We start from the raw sequence: 25,532 nt of genomic DNA, 5'->3' as shown, positions 1-25,532 counted from the left end.
CCAGCGCAGCAGCAGCAGATAGTGGTCCTGCAACACAGACTGGAGACCAGGAAGCTGGTCCTTCAGGTTTTTCTCTGTCCCAGTCCTCTGCCTCTTTTTTTGGTCTCTTCCCGCCAGCGGCAAAGGGCCTCGGACAGGTCACTCATGCCTGAGTTTTTGCACTTGAGCTTGATCTTTCATGATGGACTCAAGGTGATGGGAGACAGACTGGATAGTGGCTTCAACCTTATGAATACATTTATCCAGGATGTCACCAGAAGCCTTGACCTAGTGAAAGCCGACCTCCAGAGGCCAGCACATCATTTTTTAAATCAAATTGAAAAGGACATGTTGGAACACCTTACTCCTGATCTCCAGCTCAGTGTCATGGAGGCCTGCAATGCTGCTTACATGCAGGCTGTACAGCAGAGTCGGTATTTTCAGCAGCCAGTGGTGGCATTTCCACCTGTGCCAACACTGTCACGCTTGACCTCAATGCCGAGCTCTGCTGCATACCACTGTACGGCCACCACCATTCCAAGCACTGCCGGACACCACCACAGCGCCACCACCATGCCGAGTGCTGTTGGACAGCCCACCGCCACCACAATGCCAACTGCTGTTCCCGCTTGGATATCTGTTATGACCCCAATGGCCGAGGGTCTCAGGAATAAATACCAAGTCTGCAAACACAAAAAAACAGCTCATAGGGCAGTGGTAACTGGGCTGACCATATATCTAATCCTAGCACCACAAATAGAAGTAGCCGGGGAATGTGCCTACGTTGGTTCTAGACGTCTCGCGCCAGCCGGAGAACTAACTAACCCTAGAAGGGAAAAGAAAGACCTTTCTTGCCTCCAGAGAAAAGACCCCAAAAGTTGGATACAAGCCCCCAACAAATAATAACGGTGAGGTAAGAGGAAAAGACAAACATGAGAATGAGCTAGGTATTTAGCAAAGAGAGGCCCACTAGCTAATAGCAGAATATAGTAAGATGACTTATATGGTCAGCAAAAACCCTATTAAAATATCCACGCTGGATATTCAAGAACCCCCGAACCGTCTAACGGCCGGGGGGAGAACACCAGCCCCCTAGAGCTTCCAGCAAGGTCAGAAATCACATTTAGTACAAGCTGGACAAAAATAGTAGCAAAGCAAGTAACTCAAAAAAACAAAGAAGCAAGACTTAGCTTAATTTTGCAAGAGCCAGGACCAGCAGACAGGAGCAACAGAAGGATCTGATTACAACGATGCCAGGCACTGGACTAAGGATCCAGGAAGTTAATATAGCGACACCCCTGGACTAACGACCCAGGTGAGTGCCAAACAGAAAAAAGACAATCCCAGAGTCATACCACTAGTGACCACAAGAGGGAGCCAAAAAGTCTAATTCACAACAGTACCCCCCCCTTAAGGAGGGGTCACCGAACCCTCACCAAGACCACCAGGGCGATCAGGATGAGCAGCGTGAAAGGCACGAACTAAATCGGCCGCATGCACATCAGAAGCAACCACCCAGGAATTATCCTCCTGACCCCTTCCACTTGACCAGATACTGAAGCCTCCGCCTGGAGAGACGAGAATCCAAGATCTTCTCCACCACGTACTCCAACTCGCCCTCAACCAACACCGGAGCAGGAGGCTCAACAGAAGGAACCACAGGTACAACGTACCGCCGCAACAAAGACCTATGGAACACGTTGTGAATGGCAAACGACACAGGAAGATCCAAGCGAAAGGACACAGGATTAAGGATTTCCAATATCTTGTAAGGACCGATGAAGCGAGGCTTAAATTTAGGAGAGGAGACCTTCATAGGAACAAATCGAGAAGACAGCCATACCAAATCCCCAACACGAAGTCGGGGACCCACACCGCGGCGGCGGTTGGCAAAACGCTGAGCCTTCTCTTGTGACAACTTTAAGTTGTCCACCACATGATTCCAGATCTGCTGCAACCAATCCACCACAGAATCTACCCCAGGACAGTCAGAAGGCTCCACATGTCCCGAGGAAAAACGAGGATGGAAACCAGAGTTGCAGAAAAATGGCGAAACCAATGTAGCGGAACTAGCCCGATTATTAAGGGCAAACTCAGCCAACGGCAAGAAGGTCACCCAATCATCCTGATCCGCAGAAACAAAACACCTCAAATAAGCCTCCAGAGTCTGATTAGTTCGCTCCGTTTGTCCATTAGTCTGAGGATGAAAGGCAGACGAAAACGACAACTCAATGCCCATCCTAGCACAAAAGGATCGCCAGAACCTGGAAACAAACTGGGATCCTCTGTCAGACACAATATTCTCAGGAATGCCGTGTAAACGAACCACATTCTGAAAGAACACAGGAACCAGATCGGAAGAGGAAGGCAGCTTAGGCAAAGGTACCAAATGGACCATCTTAGAAAAGCGATCACATACCACCCAGATGACAGACATGCCCTGAGACACCGGGAGATCTGAAATGAAATCCATGGAAATGTGTGTCCAAGGCCTCTTCGGGACAGGCAAGGGCAAGAGCAACCCGCTGGCACGCGAACAGCAAGGCTTAGCTCGAGCACAAGTCCCACAGGACTGCACAAACGACCGCACATCCCGTGACAAGGAAGGCCACCAAAAGGACCTAGCCACCAGATCTCTGGTGCCAAAAATTCCCGGATGCCCTGCCAACACCGAGGAATGAACCTCGGAAATGACTCTGCTGGTCCACTTATCAGGAACAAACAGTCTGTCAGGTGGACAAGAGTCAGGTCTACCAGCCTGAAATCTCTGCAACACACGTCGCAAATCCGGAGAAATGGCTGACAAGACAACTCCCTCCCTAAGAATACCAACTGGCTCTGCGACTCCCGGAGAGTCAGGCACAAAGCTCCTTGAAAGAGCATCAGCCTTCACATTCTTTGAACCTGGTAAATATGAGACCACAAAGTCAAAATGGGAGAAAAACAATGACCAGCGGGCCTGTCTAGGATTCAGGCGTTTAGCAGACTCGAGATACATCAAATTTTTGTGATCAGTCAAGACCACCACACGATGCTTAGCACCCTCGAGCCAATGACACCACTCCTCAAATGCCCACTTCATGGCCAACAACTCCCGATTGCCAACATCATAATTCCGCTCAGCAGGCGAAAACATCTTAGAGAAAAAGGCACAAGGTCTCATCACAGAGCAACCAGGGCCTCTCTGCGACAAAACGGCCCCTGCCCCAATCTCAGAAGCATCCACTTCAACCTGAAAGGGAAGTGAGACATCAGGCTGGCACAAAACAGGCGCCAAAGTAAACCGGCGCTTCAACTCCTGGAAAGCCTCCACGGCTGCAGGAGCCCAGTTAGCAACATCAGAACCTTTCTTGGTCATATCCGTCAAAGGTTTAGCAATGCTAGAAAAATTAGCAATAAAACGACGGTAGAAGTTAGCAAAACCCAAGAACTTCTGAAGACTCTTAACTGACGTGGGTTGAGTCCAATCATGAATAGCACGGACCTTGACTGGGTCCATCTCCACCGCAGAAGGGGAAAAAATAAACCCCAAAAAGGGAACCTTCTGTACTCCAAAGAGACACTTTGAGCCCTTAACAAATAAAGCATTCTCACGCAAAACCTGAAACACCATCCTGACCTGCTCTACATGTGAGTCCCAGTCATCAGAAAAAAACAGAATATCATCCAGATAAACGATCATAAATCTATCCAGATACTTCCGGAAAATATCATGCATAAAGGACTGAAACACTGAAGGAGCATTAGAGAGCCCAAAAGGCATCACCAAGTACTCAAAATGACCTTCGGGCGTATTAAACGCGGTTTTCCATTCATCTCCTCGGTTAATGCGCACAAGGTTGTACGCACCACGAAGATCTATCTTGGTGAACCACTTGGCACCTTTAATTCGGGCAAACGAGTCTGACAACAGAGGCAAAGGATACTGAAATTTAACAGTGATTTTATTCAAAAGCCGATAGTCAATACAAGGTCTCAAAGATCCGTCCTTCTTGGCCACAAAAAAGAATCCCGCACCAAGAGGGGAAGAGGAAGGACGGATATGCCCCTTCTCCAGAGATTCTTTGATATACGAACGCATTGCGGTATGCTCAGGTACAGACAGATTAAATAGTCTTCCCTTAGGAAATTTGCTACCTGGAATCAAATCTATGGCACAGTCACAGTCCCTATGAGGAGGCAGAACACTGGACCTGGACTCGCTGAACACATCCTGATAATCAGACAAATACTCAGGAACTTCCGAAGGAGTAGAGGAAGCAATAGACACCGGCGGGGAATCACCATGAATACCCTGACAGCCCCAACTTGACACAGACATTGCCTTCCAATCCAAGACTGGATTATGAGTCTGTAACCATGGCAACCCCAAAACGACCAAATCATGCATTTTATGCAGAACAAGAAAACGAATCACCTCCCGATGTTCAGGAGTCATGCACATGGGTACCTGTGTCCAAAACTGCGGTTTATTTTCCGCCAATGGCGTAGCATCAATACCCCTCAAAGGGATAGGATTAACCAACGGCTCAAGAACAAAACCACAGCGCTTGGCAAATGACAGATCCATAAGACTCAGGGCAGCACCTGAATCCACAAACGCCATAACAGGGTAGGAGGACAATGAGCAAATTAAAGTCACAGACAAAATAAATTTAGGTTGCAAATTACCAATGGCGACAGGACTAACAACCCTTGTTAGGCGTTTAGAGCATGCTGATATAACATGTGTAGAATCACCACAGTAAAAACACAACCCATTCTGACGTCTATGATTTTTCCGCTCATTTCTGGTCTGAATTCTATCACATTGCATCAAATCAGGTGTTTGTTCAGACAACACCACCAGAGGATTAGCGGTTTTGCGCTCCCGCAAACGCCGGTCAATTTGAATAGCCAGCGCCATGGAATCATTCAGACTTGTAGGAATGGAGAAACCCACCATCACATTCTTAATGGCTTCAGAAAGGCCATTTCTGAAGTTTGCGGCCAGAGCACACTCATTCCACTGAGTAAGCATGGACCATTTCCGAAATTTTTGGCAATACACTTCAGCTTCATCCTGGCCCTGAGAAATAACCAGCAAGGCTTTTTCTGGCTGAACCTCAAGATTGGGTTCCTCGTAAAGCAATCCGAGCGCCAGAAAAAACGCATCAATATTTGCCAATGCCGGATCTCCTGGCGCTAGCGAGAAGGCCCAATCCTGAGGGTCGCCCCATAAAAAAGAGATAACAATTTTAACTTGCTGAACTGAGTCTCCAGATGAACGGGGTCTCAGGGATAGAAACAATTTACAATTATCCCTGAAATTCCTAAACTTAAATCGGTCTCCAGAAAACAGTTCAGGAATAGGTATTTTATGTTCAGACATAGGACTACTGGTAACAAAATCTTGTATGCTTTGCACACGAGCAGCAAGCTGGTCCACACTTGTAATCAAGGTCTGGACATTCATGTCTGCAGCAAGCTCAAGCCACTCAAAGGTAAAGGGGAGGAAGAGAGGAAAAAAAAAAAAATTCAGAATTTCCTTTCTTATATCCCACTTCTGCAATGCATTAAACATTCAATGTCGGCCTGGCATACTGTTATGACCCCAATGGCCGAGGGTCTCAGGAATAAATACCAAATCTGCAAACACAAAAAACCAGCTCATAGGGCAGTGGTAACTGGGCTGACCATATATCTAATCCTAGCACCACAAATAGAAGTAGCCGGGGAACGTGCCTACGTTGGTTCTAGACGTCTCGCGCCAGCCGGAGAACTAACTAACCCTAGAAGGGAAAAGAAAGACCTTTCTTGCCTCCAGAGAAAAGACCCCAAAAGTTGGATACAAGCCCCCAACAAATAATAACGGTGAGGTAAGAGGAAAAGACAAACATAAGAATGAGCTAGGTATTTAGCAAAGAGAGGCCCACTAGCTAATAGCAGAATATAGTAAGATGACTTATATGGTCAGCAAAAACCCTATTAAAATATCCACGCTGGATATTCAAGAACCCCCGAACCGTCTAACGGCCGGGGGGAGAACACCAGCCCCCTAGAGCTTCCAGCAAGGTCAGAAATCACATTTAGTACAAGCTGGACAAAAATAGTAGCAAAGCAAGTAACTCAAAAAAACAAAGAAGCAAGACTTAGCTTAATTTTGCAAGAGCCAGGACCAGCAGACAGGAGCAACAGAAGGATCTGATTACAACGATGCCAGGCACTGGACTAAGGATCCAGGAAGTTAATATAGCGACACCCCTGGACTAACGACCCAGGTGAGTGCCAAACAGAAAAAAGACAATCCCAGAGTCATACCACTAGTGACCACAAGAGGGAGCCAAAAAGTCTAATTCACAACAGTACCCCCCCCTTAAGGAGGGGTCACCGAACCCTCACCAAGACCACCAGGGCGATCAGGATGAGCAGCGTGAAAGGCACGAACTAAATCGGCTGCATGCACATCAGAGGCAACCACCCAGGAATTATCCTCCTGACCATAGCCCTTCCACTTGACCAGATACTGAAGCCTCCGCCTGGAGAGACGAGAATCCAAGATCTTCTCCACCACGTACTCCAACTCGCCCTCAACCAACACCGGAGCAGGAGGCTCAACAGAAGGAACCACAGGTACAATGTACCACCGCAACAAAGACCTATGGAACACGTTGTGAATGGCAAACGACACAGGAAGATCCAAGCGAAAGGACACAGGATTAAGGATTTCCAATATCTTGTAAGGACCGATGAAGCGAGGATTAAATTTAGGAGAGGAGACCTTCATAGGAACAAATCGAGAAGACAGCCATACCAAATCCCCAACACGAAGTCGGGGACCCACACCGCGGCGGCGGTTGGCAAAACGCTGAGCCTTCTCTTGTGACAACTTTAAGTTGTCCACCACATGATTCCAGATCTGCTGCAACCTATCCACCACAGAATCTACCCCAGGACAGTCAGAAGGCTCCACATGTCCCGAGGAAAAACGAGGATGGAAACCAGAGTTGCAGAAAAATGGCGAAACCAATGTAGCGGAACTAGCCCGATTATTAAGGGCAAACTCAGCCAACGGCAAGAAGGTCACCCAATCATCCTGATCCGCAGAAACAAAACACCTCAAATAAGCCTCCAGAGTCTGATTAGTTCGCTCCGTTTGTCCATTAGTCTGAGGATGAAAGGCAGACGAAAACGACAACTCAATGCCCATCCTAGCACAAAAGGATCGCCAGAACCTGGAAACAAACTGGGATCCTCTGTCAGACACAATATTCTCAGGAATGCCGTGTAAACGAACCACATTCTGAAAGAACACAGGAACCAGATCGGAAGAGGAAGGCAGCTTAGGCAAAGGTACCAAATGGACCATCTTAGAAAAGCGATCACATACCACCCAGATGACAGACATGCCCTGAGACACCGGGAGATCTGAAATGAAATCCATGGAAATGTGTGTCCAAGGCCTCTTCGGGACAGGCAAGGGCAAGAGCAACCCGCTGGCACGCGAACAGCAAGGCTTAGCTCGAGCACAAGTCCCACAGGACTGCACAAACGACCGCACATCCCGTGACAAGGAAGGCCACCAAAAGGACCTAGCCACCAGATCTCTGGTGCCAAAAATTCCCGGATGCCCTGCCAACACCGAGGAATGAACCTCGGAAATGACTCTGCTGGTCCACTTATCAGGAACAAACAGTCTGTCAGGTGGACAAGAGTCAGGTCTACCAGCCTGAAATCTCTGCAACACACGTCGCAAATCCGGAGAAATGGCTGACAAGACAACTCCCTCCCTAAGAATACCAACTGGCTCTGCGACTCCCGGAGAGTCAGGCACAAAGCTCCTTGAAAGAGCATCAGCCTTCACATTCTTTGAACCTGGTAAATATGAGACCACAAAGTCAAAACGGGAGAAAAACAATGACCAGCGGGCCTGTCTAGGATTCAGGCGTTTAGCAGACTCGAGATACATCAAATTTTTGTGATCAGTCAAGACCACCACACGATGCTTAGCACCCTCGAGCCAATGACACCACTCCTCAAATGCCCACTTCATGGCCAACAACTCCCGATTGCCAACATCATAATTCCGCTCAGCAGGCGAAAACATCTTAGAGAAAAAGGCACAAGGTCTCATCACAGAGCAACCAGGGCCTCTCTGCGACAAAACGGCCCCTGCCCCAATCTCAGAAGCATCCACTTCAACCTGAAAGGTGTCATGATTCTCAATGGCGAGAGAACATAGCCCAGCATATATGAGAACTAGCTCTTGGAAGATGGAAACTATACTGACCATGAACTAAACCTGCCGCACAACTAGAAGTGGCCGGGTAGCATGCCTACGTTTTTTTATCCCTAGATGCCCAGCGCCAGCCGGAGAACTACCTAATCCTAGCAGAGGAAAAGACAGTCCTGGCTCACCTCTAGAGAAATTTTCCCAAAAGGCAGACAGAGGCCCCCACATATATTGGCGGTGATTTTAGATGAAATGACAAACGTAGTATGAAAATAGGTTTAGCAAAAATCGAGGCCCGCTTACTAGATAGCAAGAAGACAGAAAGGGCACTTTCATGGTCAGCAGAAAACCCTATCAAAACACCATCCAGAAATTACTTTAAGACTCTAGCATTAACTCATAACACCAGAGTGGCAATTTCCGCTCACAAGAGCTTTCCAGACACAGTAACGAAACAGCAGCTGTGAACAGGAACAAAATGCAAAAACACACAAGGACAAAAGTCCAACTTAGCTGGGAGTTGTCTAGTAGCAGGAACATGCACAGAAAGGCTTCTGATTACATTGTTGACCGGCATGAAACTGACAGAGGAGCAAGGTTATATAGCGACTCCCACATCCTGATAGGAGCAGGTGAACAGAGGGGATGATGCACACAAGTACAATTCCACAAGTGGCCACCGGGGGAGCCCAGAATCCAATTTCACAACAGTACCCCCCCCTCAAGGAGGGGGCACCGAACCCTCACCAGAACCACCAGGGCGATCAGGATGAGCCCTATGAAAGGCACGGACAAGATCGGAGGCATGAACATCAGAGGCAGTGACCCAAGAATTATCCTCCTGACCGTATCCCTTCCATTTGACCAGATACTGGAGTTTCCGTCTGGAAACACGAGAGTCCAAGATCTTTTCCACAACGTACTCCAACTCACCCTCAACCAACACCGGAGCAGGAGGCTCAACGGAAGGCACAGCCGGTACCTCATACCTGCGCAACAATGACCGATGAAAAACATTATGAATCGAAAAGGATGCAGGGAGGTCCAAACGGAAGGACACAGGGTTAAGAATCTCCAATATCTTGTACGGGCCGATGAACCGAGGCTTAAACTTAGGAGAAGAAACCCTCATAGGGACAAAACAAGAAGACAACCACACCAAGTCCCCAACACAAAGCCGAGGACCAACACGACGACGGCGGTTGGCAAAAAGCTGAGTCTTCTCCTGGGACAACTTCAAATTGTCCACCACCTGCCCCCAAATCTGATGCAACCTCTCCACCACAGCATCCACTCCAGGACAATCCGAAGATTCCACTTGACCGGAGGAAAATCGAGGATGAAACCCCGAATTACAGAAAAACGGGGACACCAAGGTGGCAGAGCTGGCCCGATTATTGAGGGCGAACTCCGCCAAAGGCAAAAAAGCAACCCAATCATCCTGATCCGCAGACACAAAACACCTCAAATATGTCTCCAAGGTCTGATTAGTCCGCTCGGTCTGGCCATTAGTCTGAGGATGGAAAGCAGACGAAAAAGACAAATCTATGCCCATCCTAGCACAGAATGCCCGCCAAAATCTAGACACGAATTGGGTCCCTCTGTCAGAAACGATATTCTCCGGAATACCATGCAAACGAACAACATTTTGAAAAAACAGAGGAACCAACTCGGAAGAAGAAGGCAACTTAGGCAAGGGAACCAGATGGACCATCTTAGAGAAACGGTCACACACCACCCAGATGACAGACATCTTATGAGAAACAGGCAGATCCGAAATAAAATCCATCGAGATGTGCGTCCAAGGCCTCTTCGGGATAGGCAAGGGTAACAACAATCCACTAGCCCGAGAACAACAAGGCTTGGCCCGAGCACAAACGTCACAAGACTGCACAAAGCCTCGCACATCTCGTGACAGGGAAGGCCACCAGAAGGACCTTGCCACCAAATCCCTGGTACCAAAGATTCCAGGATGACCTGCCAACGCAGAAGAATGAACCTCAGAGATGACTCTACTGGTCCAATCATCAGGAACAAACAGTCTACCAGGTGGGCAACGATCAGGTCTATCCGCCTGAAACTCCTGCAAGGCCCGCCGAAGGTCTGGAGAAACGGCAGACAATATCACTCCATCTTTAAGGATACCTGTGGGCTCAGAATTACCAGGGGAGTCAGGCTCAAAACTCCTAGAAAGGGCATCCGCCTTAACATTCTTAGAACCCGGTAGGTAAGACACCACAAAATTAAACCGAGAGAAAAACAACGACCAGCGCGCCTGTCTAGGATTCAGGCGCCTGGCAGACTCAAGGTAAATTAAATTTTTGTGGTCAGTCAATACCACCACCTGATGTCTGGCCCCCTCAAGCCAGTGACGCCACTCCTCAAAAGCCCACTTCATGGCCAAAAGCTCCCGATTCCCAATATCATAATTCCGCTCGGCGGGCGAAAATTTACGGGAAAAAAAAGCACAAGGTCTCATCACGGAGCAGTCGGAACTTCTCTGCGACAACACCGCCCCAGCTCCAATTTCAGAAGCGTCGATAATCAATACACGGCCTCAAAGAGCCGTCTTTCTTAGACACAAAGAAAAAACCGGCTCCTAAGGGAGATGACGAAGGACGAATATGTCCCTTTTCCAAGGACTCCTTTATATATTCTCGCATAGCCGCGTGTTCAGGCACAGACAGATTAAATAAACGACCCTTAGGGTATTTACTACCCGGAATCAAGTCTATGGCACAATCGCACTCCCGGTGCGGAGGTAGTGAACCAACCTTGGGTTCTTCAAAAACGTCACGAAAGTCAGACAAGAATTCAGGAATCTCAGAGGGAATAGATGATGAAATGGAAACCAAAGGTACGTCCCCATGAGTTCCTTTACATCCCCAGCTTAACACAGACATAGCTCTCCAGTCGAGGACTGGGTTATGAGATTGCAGCCATGGCAATCCCAGCACCAAAACATCATGTAGATTATACAGCACCAGAAAGCGAATAACCTCCTGGTGATCCGGATTAACACGCATAGTCACTTGTGTCCAGTATTGTGGTTTATTACTAGCCAATGGGGTGGAGTCAATCCCTTTCAGAGGTATCGGAGCCTCCAATGGCTCCAAATCATACCCACAGCGTTTGGCAAAGGACCAATCCATAAGACTCAAAGCAGCGCCAGAGTCGACATAGGCGTCCGCGGTAATAGATGACAAAGAACAAATCAGGGTCACAGATAGAATAAACTTAGACTGTAAAGTGCTAATTGAAACAGACTTGTCAGGCTTCTTAGTACGCTTAAAGCATGCTGATATAACATGAGTTGAATCACCACAATAGAAGCACAACCCATTTTTTCATCTAAAATTCTGCCGCTCGCTTCTGGACAGAATTCTATCACATTGCATATTTTCTGGCGTTTTCTCAGTAGACACCGCCAAATGGTGCACAGGTTTGCGCTCCCGCAGACGCCTATCGATCTGAATAGCCATCGTCATGGACTCATTCAGACTCGCAGGCACAGGGAACCCCACCATAACATCCTTAATGGCATCAGAGAGACCTTCTCTGAAAATCGCCGCCAGGGCGCACTCATTCCACTGAGTAAGCACAGACCATTTGCGGAATTTTTGGCAGTATATTTCAGCTTCATCTTGCCCCTGAGACAAGGACATCAAGGCCTTTTCCGCCTGAAGCTCTAAATGAGGTTCCTCATAAAGCAACCCCAAGGCCAGAAAAAACGCATCCACATTGAGCAACACAGGATCCCCTGGTGCCAATGCAAAAGCCCAGTCTTGAGGGTCGCCCCGGAGCAAGGAAATTACAATCCTGACCTGCTGTGCAGGGTCTCCGGCAGAGCGAGACTTCAGGGACAAAAACAATTTGCAATTATTTTTAAAATTTTGAAAGTGAGATCTATTCCCCGAGAAGAATTCAGGCAAAGGAATTCTAGGCTCAGACATAGGTGCATGAACAACAAAATCTTGCAAATTTTGTACCTTTGTGGCGAGATTATTCAAACCTGTAGCTACACTCTGAAGATCCATTTGAAACAGGTGAACACAGAGCCATTCAAGGATAAGAAGGAGAGAAAGAGAGGAAGGCTGCAGTATAGGCAGACTAGCAAGTGATTCAATTAAGAGCACACTCAGAACTAGAGGGAAAAAAAAAAAAAAATTGTAGCAGACTTCTTTTTTCTCTCCTTTCTCAGCCAGTAATTTAACCCTTTTTTTGGCCGGTCAAACTGTCATGATTCTCAATGGCGAGAGAACATAGCCCAGCATATATGAGAACTAGCTCTTGGAAGATGGAAACTATACTGACCATGAACTAAACCTGCCGCACAACTAGAAGTGGCCGGGTAGCATGCCTACGTTTTTTTATCCCTAGATGCCCAGCGCCAGCCGGAGAACTACCTAATCCTAGCAGAGGAAAAGACAGTCCTGGCTCACCTCTAGAGAAATTTTCCCAAAAGGCAGACAGAGGCCCCCACATATATTGGCGGTGATTTTAGATGAAATGACAAACGTAGTATGAAAATAGGTTTAGCAAAAATCGAGGTCCGCTTACTAGATAGCAAGAAGACAGAAAGGGCACTTTCATGGTCAGCAGAAAACCCTATCAAAACACCATCCAGAAATTACTTTAAGACTCTAGCATTAACTCATAACACCAGAGTGGCAATTTCCGCTCACAAGAGCTTTCCAGACACAGTAACGAAACAGCAGCTGTGAACAGGAACAAAATGCAAAAACACACAAGGACAAAAGTCCAACTTAGCTGGGAGTTGTCTAGTAGCAGGAACATGCACAGAAAGGCTTCTGATTACATTGTTGACCGGCATGAAACTGACAGAGGAGCAAGGTTATATAGCGACTCCCACATCCTGATAGGAGCAGGTGAACAGAGGGGATGATGCACACAAGTACAATTCCACAAGTGGCCACCGGGGGAGCCCAGAATCCAATTTCACAACAGAAAGGGAAGTGAGACATCAGGCTGGCACAAAACAGGCGCCAAAGTAAACCGGCGCTTCAACTCCTGGAAAGCCTCCACGGCTGCAGGAGCCCAGTTAGCAACATCAGAACCTTTCTTGGTCATATCCGTCAAAGGTTTAGCAATGCTAGAAAAATTAGCAATAAAACGACGGTAGAAGTTAGCAAAACCCAAGAACTTCTGAAGACTCTTAACTGACGTGGGTTGAGTCCAATCATGAATAGCACGGACCTTGACTGGGTCCATCTCCACCGCAGAAGGGGAAAAAATAAACCCCAAAAAGGGAACCTTCTGTACTCCAAAGAGACACTTTGAGCCCTTAACAAATAAAGCATTCTCACGCAAAACCTGAAACACCATCCTGACCTGCTCTACATGTGAGTCCCAGTCATCAGAAAAAACCAGAATATCATCCAGATAAACGATCATAAATCTATCCAGATACTTCCGGAAAATATCATGCATAAAGGACTGAAACACTGAAGGAGCATTAGAGAGCCCAAAAGGCATCACCAAGTACTCAAAATGACCTTCGGGCGTATTAAACGCGGTTTTCCATTCATCTCCTCGCTTAATGCGCACAAGGTTGTACGCACCACGAAGATCTATCTTGGTGAACCACTTGGCACCTTTAATTCGGGCAAACGAGTCTGACAACAGAGGCAAAGGATACTGAAATTTAACAGTGATTTTATTCAAAAGCCGATAGTCAATACAAGGTCTCAAAGATCCGTCCTTCTTGGCCACAAAAAAGAATCCCGCACCAAGAGGGGAAGAGGAAGGACGGATATGCCCCTTCTCCAGAGATTCTTTGATATACGAACGCATTGCGGTATGCTCAGGTACAGACAGATTAAATAGTCTTCCCTTAGGAAATTTGCTACCTGGAATCAAATCTATGGCACAGTCACAGTCCCTATGAGGAGGCAGAACACTGGACCTGGACTCGCTGAACACATCCTGATAATCAGACAAATACTCAGGAACTTCCGAAGGAGTAGAGGAAGCAATAGACACCGGCGGGGAATCACCATGAATACCCTGACAGCCCCAACTTGACACAGACATTGCCTTCCAGTCCAAGACTGGATTATGAGTCTGTAACCATGGCAACCCCAAAACGACCAAATCATGCATTTTATGCAGAACAAGAAAACGAATCACCTCCCGATGTTCAGGAGTCATGCACATGGTTACCTGTGTCCAAAACTGCGGTTTATTTTCCGCCAATGGCGTAGCATCAATACCCCTCAAAGGGATAGGATTAACCAACGGCTCAAGAACAAAACCACAGCGCTTGGCAAATGACAGATCCATAAGACTCAGGGCAGCACCTGAATCCACAAACGCCATAACAGGGTAGGAGGACAATGAGCAAATTAAAGTCACAGACAAAATAAATTTAGGTTGCAAATTACCAATGGCGACAGGACTAACAACCCTTGTTAGGCGTTTAGAGCATGCTGATATAACATGTGTAGAATCACCACAGTAAAAACACAACCCATTCTGACGTCTATGATTTTTCCGCTCATTTCTGGTCTGAATTCTATCACATTGCATCAAATCAGGTGTTTGTTCAGACAACACCACCAGAGGATTAGCGGTTTTGCGCTCCCGCAAACGCCGGTCAATTTGAATAGCCAGCGCCATGGAATCATTCAGACTTGTAGGAATGGAGAAACCCACCATCACATTCTTAATGGCTTCAGAAAGGCCATTTCTGAAGTTTGCGGCCAGAGCACACTCATTCCACTGAGTAAGCATGGACCATTTCCGAAATTTTTGGCAATACACTTCAGCTTCATCCTGGCCCTGAGAAATAACCAGCAAGGCTTTTTCTGGCTGAACCTCAAGATTGGGTTCCTCGTAAAGCAATCCGAGCGCCAGAAAAAACGCATCAATATTTGCCAATGCCGGATCTCCTGGCGCTAGCGAGAAGGCCCAATCCTGAGGGTCGCCCCATAAAAAAGAGATAACAATTTTAACTTGCTGAACTGAGTCTCCAGATGAACGGGGTCTCAGGGATAGAAACAATTTACAATTATCCCTGAAATTCCTAAACTTAAATCGGTCTCCAGAAAACAGTTCAGGAATAGGTATTTTAGGTTCAGACATAGGACTACTGGTAACAAAATCTTGTATGCTTTGCACACGAGCAGCAAGCTGGTCCACACTTGTAATCAAGGTCTGGACATTCATGTCTGCAGCAAGCTCAAGCCACTCAAAGGTAAAGGGGAGGAAGAGAGGAAAAAAAAAAAATTCAGAATTTCCTTTCTTATATCCCACTTCTGCAATGCATTAAACATTCAATGTCGGCCTGGCATACTGTTATGACCCCAATGGCCGAGGGTCTCAGGAATAAATACCAAATCTGCAAACACAAAAAACCAGCTCATAGGGCAGTGGTAACTGGGCTGACCATATATCTAATCCTAGCACCACAAATAGAAGTAGCCGGGGAACGTGCCTACGTTGGTTCTAGACGTCTCGCGCCAGCCGGAGAACTAACTAACCCTAGAAGGGAAAAGAAAGACCTTTCTTGCCTCCAGAGAAAAGACCCCAAAAGTTGGATACAAGCCCCCAACAAATAATAACGGTGAGGTAAGAGGAAAAGACAAACATAAGAATGAGCTAGGTATTTAGCAAAGAGAGGCCCACTAGCTAATAGCAGAATATAGTAAGATGACTTATATGGTCAGCAAAAACCCTATTAAAATATCCACGCTGGATATTCAAGAACCCCCGAACCGTCTAACGGCCGGGGGGAGAACACCAGCCCCCTAGAGCTTCCAGCAAGGTCAGAAATCACATTTAGTACAAGCTGGACAAAAATAGTAGCAAAGCAAGTAACTCAAAAAAACAAAGAAGCAAGACTTAGCTTAATTTTGCAAGAGCCAGGACCAGCAGACAGGAGCAACAGAAGGATCTGATTACAACGATGCCAGGCACTGGACTAAGGATCCAGGAAGTTAATATAGCGACACCCCTGGACTAACGACCCAGGTGAGTGCCAAACAGAAAAAAGACAATCCCAGAGTCATACCACTAGTGACCACAAGAGGGAGCCAAAAAGTCTAATTCACAACAGTACCCCCCCCTTAAGGAGGGGTCACCGAACCCTCACCAAGACCACCAGGGCGATCAGGATGAGCAGCGTGAAAGGCACGAACTAAATCGGCTGCATGCACATCAGAGGCAACCACCCAGGAATTATCCTCCTGACCATAGCCCTTCCACTTGACCAGATACTGAAGCCTCCGCCTGGAGAGACGAGAATCCAAGATCTTCTCCACCACGTACTCCAACTCGCCCTCAACCAACACCGGAGCAGGAGGCTCAACAGAAGGAACCACAGGTACAATGTACCACCGCAACAAAGACCTATGGAACACGTTGTGAATGGCAAACGACACAGGAAGATCCAAGCGAAAGGACACAGGATTAAGGATTTCCAATATCTTGTAAGGACCGATGAAGCGAGGATTAAATTTAGGAGAGGAGACCTTCATAGGAACAAATCGAGAAGACAGCCATACCAAATCCCCAACACGAAGTCGGGGACCCACACCGCGGCGGCGGTTGGCAAAACGCTGAGCCTTCTCTTGTGACAACTTTAAGTTGTCCACCACATGATTCCAGATCTGCTGCAACCTATCCACCACAGAATCTACCCCAGGACAGTCAGAAGGCTCCACATGTCCCGAGGAAAAACGAGGATGGAAACCAGAGTTGCAGAAAAATGGCGAAACCAATGTAGCGGAACTAGCCCGATTATTAAGGGCAAACTCAGCCAACGGCAAGAAGGTCACCCAATCATCCTGATCCGCAGAAACAAAACACCTCAAATAAGCCTCCAGAGTCTGATTAGTTCGCTCCGTTTGTCCATTAGTCTGAGGATGAAAGGCAGACGAAAACGACAACTCAATGCCCATCCTAGCACAAAAGGATCGCCAGAACCTGGAAACAAACTGGGATCCTCTGTCAGACACAATATTCTCAGGAATGCCGTGTAAACGAACCACATTCTGAAAGAACACAGGAACCAGATCGGAAGAGGAAGGCAGCTTAGGCAAAGGTACCAAATGGACCATCTTAGAAAAGCGATCACATACCACCCAGATGACAGACATGCCCTGAGACACCGGGAGATCTGAAATGAAATCCATGGAAATGTGTGTCCAAGGCCTCTTCGGGACAGGCAAGGGCAAGAGCAACCCGCTGGCACGCGAACAGCAAGGCTTAGCTCGAGCACAAGTCCCACAGGACTGCACAAACGACCGCACATCCCGTGACAAGGAAGGCCACCAAAAGGACCTAGCCACCAGATCTCTGGTGCCAAAAATTCCCGGATGCCCTGCCAACACCGAGGAATGAACCTCGGAAATGACTCTGCTGGTCCACTTATCAGGAACAAACAGTCTGTCAGGTGGACAAGAGTCAGGTCTACCAGCCTGAAATCTCTGCAACACACGTCGCAAATCCGGAGAAATGGCTGACAAGACAACTCCCTCCCTAAGAATACCAACTGGCTCTGCGACTCCCGGAGAGTCAGGCACAAAGCTCCTTGAAAGAGCATCAGCCTTCACATTCTTTGAACCTGGTAAATATGAGACCACAAAGTCAAAACGGGAGAAAAACAATGACCAGCGGGCCTGTCTAGGATTCAGGCGTTTAGCAGACTCGAGATTCATCAAATTTTTGTGATCAGTCAAGACCACCACACGATGCTTAGCACCCTCGAGCCAATGACGCCACTCCTCAAATGCCCACTTCATGGCCAACAACTCCCGATTGCTAACATCATAATTCCGCTCAGCAGGCGAAAACTTCCTAGAGAAAAAGGCACAAGGTCTCATCACAGAGCAACCAGGGCCTCTCTGCGACAAAACGGCCCCTGCCCCAATCTCAGAAGCATCCACTTCAACCTAAAAGGGAAGTGAGACATCAGGCTGGCACAAAACAGGCGCCAAAGTAAACCGGCGCTTCAACTCCTGGAAAGCCTCCACGGCTGCAGGAGCCCAGTTAGCAACATCAGAACCTTTCTTGGTCATATCCGTCAAAGGTTTAGCAATGCTAGAAAAATTAGCAATAAAACGACGGTAGAAGTTAGCAAAACCCAAGAACTTCTGAAGACTCTTAACTGACGTGGGTTGAGTCCAATCATGAATAGCACGGACCTTGACTGGGTCCATCTCCACCGCAGAAGGGGAAAAAATAAACCCCAAAAAGGGAACCTTCTGTACTCCAAAGAGACACTTTGAGCCCTTAACAAATAAAGCATTCTCACGCAAAACCTGAAACACCATCCTGACCTGCTCTACATGCGAGTCCCAGTCATCAGAAAAAACCAGAATATCATCCAGATAAACGATCATAAATCTATCCAGATACTTCCGGAAAATATCATGCATAAAGGACTGAAACACTGAAGGAGCATTAGAGAGCCCAAAAGGCATCATCAAGTACTCAAAATGACCTTCGGGCGTATTAAACGCGGTTTTCCATTCATCTCCTCGCTTAATGCGCACAAGGTTGTACGCACCACGAAGATCTATCTTGGTGAACCACTTGGCACCTTTAATTCGGGCAAACAAGTCTGACAACAGAGGCAAAGGATACTGAAATTTAACAGTGATTTTATTCAAAAGCCGATAGTCAATACAAGGTCTCAAAGATCCGTTCTTCTTGGCCACAAAAAAGAATCCCGCATCAAGAGGGGAAGAGGAAGGACGGATATGCCCCTTCTCCAGAGATTCTTTGATATACGAACGCATTGCGGTATGCTCAGGTACAGACAGATTAAATAGTCTTCCCTTAGGAAATTTGCTACCTGGAATCAAATCTATGGCACAGTCACAGTCCCTATGAGGAGGCAGAACACTGGACCTGGACTCGCTGAACACATCCTGATAATCAGACAAATACTCAGGAACTTCCGAAGGAGTAGAGGAAGCAATAGACACCGGCGGGGAATCACCATGAATACCCTGACAGCCCCAACTTGACACAGACATTGCCTTCCAATCCAAGACTGGATTATGAGTCTGTAACCATGGCAACCCCAAAACGACCAAATCATGCATTTTATGCAGAACAAGAAAACGAATCACCTCCCGATGTTCAGGAGTCATGCACATGGTTACCTGTGTCCAAAACTGCGGTTTATTTTCCGCCAATGGCGTAGCATCAATACCTCTCAAAGGGATAGGATTAACCAACGGCTCAAGAACAAAACCACAGCGCTTGGCAAATGACAGATCCATAAGACTCAGGGCAGCACCTGAATCCACAAACGCCATAACAGGGTAGGAGGACAATGAGCAAATTAAAGTCACAGACAAAATAAATTTAGGTTGCAAATTACCAATGGCGACAGGACTAACAACCCTTGTTAGGCGTTTAGAGCATGCTGATATAACATGTGTAGAATCACCACAGTAAAAACACAACCCATTCTGACGTCTATGATTTTTCCGCTCATTTCTGGTCTGAATTCTATCACATTGCATCAAATCAGGTGTTTGTTCAGACAACACCACCAGAGGATTAGCGGTTTTGCGCTCCCGCAAACGCCGGTCAATTTGAATAGCCAGCGCCATGGAATCATTCAGACTTGTAGGAATGGAGAAACCCACCATCACATTCTTAATGGCTTCAGAAAGGCCATTTCTGAAGTTTGCGGCCAGAGCACACTCATTCCACTGAGTAAGCACGGACCATTTCCGAAATTTTTGGCAATACACTTCAGCTTCATCCTGGCCCTGAGAAATAACCAGCAAGGCTTTTTCTGCCTGAACCTCAAGATTGGGTTCCTCGTAAAGCAATCCGAGCGCCAGAAAAAACGCATCAATATTTGCCAATGCCGGATCTCCTGGCGCTAGCGAGAAGGCCCAATCCTGAGGGTCGCCCCGTAAAAAAGAGATAACAATTTTAACTTGCTGAACTGAGTCTCCAGATGAACGGGGTCTCAGGGATAGAAACAATTTACAATTATCCCTGAAATTCCTAAACTTAAATCGGTCTCCAGAAAACAGTTCAGGAATAGGTATTTTAGGTTCAGACATAGGACTACTGGTAACAAAATCTTGTATGCTTTGCACACGAGCAGCAAGCTGGTCCACACTTGTAATCAAGGTCTGGACATTCATGTCTGCAGCAAGCTCAAGCCACTCAAAGGTAAAGGGGAGGAAGAGAGGAAAAAAAAAAAAAAATTCAGAATTTCCTTTCTTATATCCCACTGCATTAAACATTCAATGTCGGCCTGGCATACTGTTATGACCCCAATGGCCGAGGGTCTCAGGAATAAATACCAAGTCTGCAAACACAAAAAACCAGCTCATAGGGCAGAGGTAACTGGGCTGACCATATATCTAATCCTAGCACCACAAATAAAAGTAGCCGGGGAACGTGCCTACGTTGGTTCTAGACGTCTCGCGCCAGCCGGAGAACTAACTAACCCTAGAAGGGAAAAGAAAGACCTTTCTTGCCTCCAGAGAAAAGACCCCAAAAGTTGGATACAAGCCCCCAACAAATAATAACGGTGAGGTAAGAGGAAAAGACAAACATAAGAATGAGCTAGGTATTTAGCAAAGAGAGGCCCACTAGCTAATAGCAGAATATAGTAAGATGACTTATATGGTCAGCAAAAACCCTATTAAAATATCCACGCTGGATATTCAAGAACCCCCGAACCGTCTAACGGCCGGGGGGAGAACACCAGCCCCCTAGAGCTTCCAGCAAGGTCAGAAATCACATTTAGTACAAGCTGGACAAAAATAGTAGCAAAGCAAGTAACTCAAAAAAACAAAGAAGCAAGACTTAGCTTAATTTTGCAAGAGCCAGGACCAGCAGACAGGAGCAACAGAAGGATCTGATTACAACGATGCCAGGCACTGGACTAAGGATCCAGGAAGTTAATATAGCGACACCCCTGGACTAACGACCCAGGTGAGTGCCAAACAGAAAAAAGACAATCCCAGAGTCATACCACTAGTGACCACAAGAGGGAGCCAAAAAGTCTAATTCACAACAGATATCCCCCACTGCTACCAGCATGCAGCAGCAGCAACCAGACCATGACAGGTCGGCCACCATCACCAGGTCCCAGCTGCAGCAGCACCACACAGACCCTGGCATGGCTTTCAACACCACCAGCATGCAGCAGCAGCACCCGGACCCTGGCATGGCCTTCACCACCCACCACCACCAGCATGCAGCAGCACCCGGACCCTGGCATACCAGACTGAAGAGACAATGGATGTAATAAAAGGCATATCTATACTCACCTGAACAGCTGCCAGAAATAGTGAATTCAGGATGCACAAAACCCAGCATGCTGAACTCACTATTTCTGAAAAATACATGGTGAGTATGGATATGCCTTGTATTACCTCCATTTTCTCTTCAGTCTACGTAATCTATTTCACACAATCTGAAGAGATGATGGAGGTCATACAAGGGATATCTGTACTCACCTGGACAGGTGTTAGAAATAGTGAATTCATGATACTGGGTTTTGTGCATCATGAACTCATTATTTCTGACACCTGACCTGGAGAGTATAGATCTGCTTGGTATTATACCTCCATCTTCTCCTCAGTCTGCATTCAATAGATAATGCAGAAGAGACACAGGATGTAATTACGTCAACTACCTTACCACTGACACCATAAGTGGTTTTGAGAGGAAAGACATAGGAGACTCTGCACAGGTATCAAAATATGTTGTTTATTAACAACAAACATTAGGAACATTTAAAACATGACTGGTACAGACCCAAACCCAACAGAACATTTTACACAATATTATCTTGCCATGCCACAGGTCCGATGTCAGAAACAAAGTAGGCAGCAAATTGGTCCCGCATGTGGGCAACTTCTACAGTTGACAGCAGAGGGTGATGCTGGTAATCTGGCAATGGGTTTGCAACTGGTTCATCCAGTTCAATGTTGGGTTGCTCCTAAGCCATTTTGTAATTGTGGAGAACCACACAGACTTTGACAACCTCATCGACTGTGTCCATTTTTAGATTAATGGCTGTCCCAAGAATGCGCCATTTTTAGACAAGAATCTCAAAGGTACACTCAACCGTTCTTCGGGCCTTGGTCAGTCTGTAGTTAAAAATCCTTTTAGTGTGGTTCAAGTCCCGACTGGAATATGGCTTCAGTAGGTTTTCACACATCTGAAAGGCCTCATCCCCAACCATAACAAATGGCATCGGTGGGCCTTGAGTGTTGGGGAGAGGTCATGGCAGGGGAAAATTTAATTTTTTGCCATACAAACGTCGGCCCATATCCGAGTTCTTGAAAGTCTGGGAGTCATTGCCACGGCCAAAAGCTCCAATGTCCAGGGCGATAAAGCGACAGTTCGCATCTGCTATTGCCATGAGTACTACAGAAAAATATTTTTTACAGTTAAAGTACTCCGATCCAGATCTGGTGGGTTTGGTAATCCGTATGTGCTTACCATCCATTGCTCCCAAACAGTTGAGGAAATTACACACTCTCCAGAATTTGTCGGCAATTTCCAGCCACATTTCCGCAGTGGGTAGGGGGATAAATTCATCCTGTAGAACGCTCCACAAAGCCCGACAGGTGTCTGCAACTATTGCAGATAAGGTGGAAATAATACATGGCAGAACAATAATAATTATGACAGGCGTTTGTTTAGAATTATTATTATGTACCTTAATGTGACCAGGAGACATTCCTCTGCAGGAATCGCTCTACGGAGCTGTGTGTCCTGACTCCGGATGGCTCCTTTGGACATGACCAAGCAAATCCCGAAAGGTCTCTTGAGACATCCTGGTATATTCCGGAAATTTGTCCGGGTTGGCATTGAGCTCGCTATAAAGGGTGTGGTGCCCATAACACTGTATGGAACAATTTATGGGGCTCATTATTCTGTATGGAGCGCTATGTAGTGCCCATAATACTTTATGGAGCAATATGGCTCATTATTCTGTATGGAGCGCTATGTGGTGCCCATAATACTGTATGGAGCAATTTATGGGGCTCATTATTCTGTATGGAGCACTATGTGGTGTCCATAATACTGTATGGAGGACTATACTGTCTGGTTTCTGAGCTATTGTAGAATTTACAATAGATCTCACTCACGTAATGTAAAAAGTAAAATCTTTGGCATTGTACTATGCCTATATTTCTCTGCCGTATCTGTGCATCATGAATTGTAGTATGCGTTTAAGGTGCCCACTGAGACTCTTTTGCCCGGGACACACGAAAACCTGGAATCGGCCCTGGCCACATATGAAGTGATGCTCAAGATCGAGAGAGGCTGAACTTGAAGAACCTGTACCTCTATTCAACCAATATAACTAAATAAGGTGAAACCATGTATGCCACTATTCTGTCAGCAAATTGTGTTGTTGAGTGACAGCACATAGCTAAAATGCATTGAAAATAAGCGACGTGTCCACATTACTATCAAGTTTTGATTCTTGCCCTTACAAACAGCCAAATCCTACTTGCCTTTCTCCAATATTACACATTTTTAAAGTACTTTGGAATAAAAGGCTTTTAAAATGTCAGTACTGACGTGTAGAAGTTTTAGTTGCTTAGAAATAAAGCAGTATTTCACCTACTTTTCTTCTTTCTGCCATGGTTTCTACTGACCAGCACAGCAGTATTAGGCAACATTATTCCCACTGGTAAAGAAAAAACATGAAGAAATAACAGTGTGCCAGTAAAGCTGGGGTCATTATATGGCTTTTTTTTCTTCTTGAATTGTTGCTATTTGTTAACTATGTGCCCTAGCTATTTGCAAAACAAAACAAAAAAAACGTAAATGCTCAATTTGTCCTAAAAGAAAATAGTTTATCTCGGATATAGGAGAATTGCAGTTTCTCCAGATTAGTGCTTTAATATTGTTCAACTTTTTTTTTTTTTTTTTCTTTTTCACTTTACCAGTGTTCTATAGTGTGTGAATGTAGCCGTTTTCTTCACTGTATTTTATAAACCACAAGACCTGGCTTTCTGCCATTCATTACCACCTACAAAATTCTTCAGTATGACAATGATTTCATAATGAGAGAAGTTGGTTTTTTTTTACCATGCATGAGGTCTTAAGTAATCTAAAATAAAAAGCACTAACAATGCTAATATATAAATTTGAGTTTTAGACTATACACAGCCCAAGGACAACAGAGGTGCTATTTCTCGGGAAAACAAACAAACAAACAAACAAACAAACAAACCTTTTATTATTATATCAGGCAATCATTTTAAGAGATTCTTTGTTATATACATTTATGCCACAGTGACACAATTTTGGAAACTAGACCCCTTTGGGAACTTATCTAGATGTGTATTGAGCACCTTGAACCCACTTGTGCTTCACAGAAGTTTATAATGCTAAGCCGTGAAAATAAAAAAAATCACAGTGAAAAAAAAAATAATTTACATTTTTACCACCAAGATTGTGTGTTACCCAAAGTTTTACATTTTCATACTAGGAAATGGGTAAAAATGGCACCAAAATTTATCTCACAATTTCTGCTGAACATGGCAATACCCGCATATGTGGCTGTACAGTACTACTTAGCCATACGGAGATACTCGGGAGAAAGGCCATTTAGCTCCTGGAATGCAGATTTTCCTAGAATAGTTGGCGGATTACATATAAAGAGTCCCTAAGTGCTATAAAACCAAAATCCTCCCACAAGTGACCCCATTTTGGAAATACTAACTCTTTGGGAATTTATCTACAGGTGTAGTGACAATTTTGACTCCATGAGTGTTTTATAGCATCCCAGAAGCAAAGAGTCGTGATACAGCAGTTATTCCATGGCAGTTAGTCAGGTAACCAACACTCTGCACTCCTTTCTATCATGTGCTTTATTCCTATCCTCCTATGCTCCCTTGTAATCCACATTCACGGCCCAATCCCCCCTCCATCACAACTCATACATCAGCTCCTCTCTCCTTCCCTCTCCCAAGTACAGCTCCCATGCACTTCTCACCTTCCTGAAAAACCTCAGTCCATCTTGCCCAAACACACTGCACAAAAAAACTTCATACAATTCCAAAAACTACTTGCTCTTTATCTTCCTACTCCTACTGATTTCAGGGGACTTCTCCCCAACCCTGGTCCACCATCCATCAACCTCAACCCCTACCCCACCTCACATCGAAACCTTAATAATCTTACTAATATTAATTGCACTCCTTCATCTCCTTCTTTTAATTGTGCCCTTTGGAATCCATGGTCTGTATGTAACAAGCTTCCTTTCATACATAATTACTTTCTGAAAAGCTCTCTGAATCTGTTGGCCCTCACAGAAACTTGGATTTAGGATCTGACACTGTCTCTCCTGCTGCCATTTCCCATGGTG

This window comes from Ranitomeya variabilis, chromosome 3 (assembly GCF_051348905.1).
Source record: "Ranitomeya variabilis isolate aRanVar5 chromosome 3, aRanVar5.hap1, whole genome shotgun sequence".
NCBI classification, from domain to species: domain Eukaryota; kingdom Metazoa; phylum Chordata; class Amphibia; order Anura; family Dendrobatidae; genus Ranitomeya; species Ranitomeya variabilis.
Note: the sequence above shows the minus strand (reverse complement) of the source record.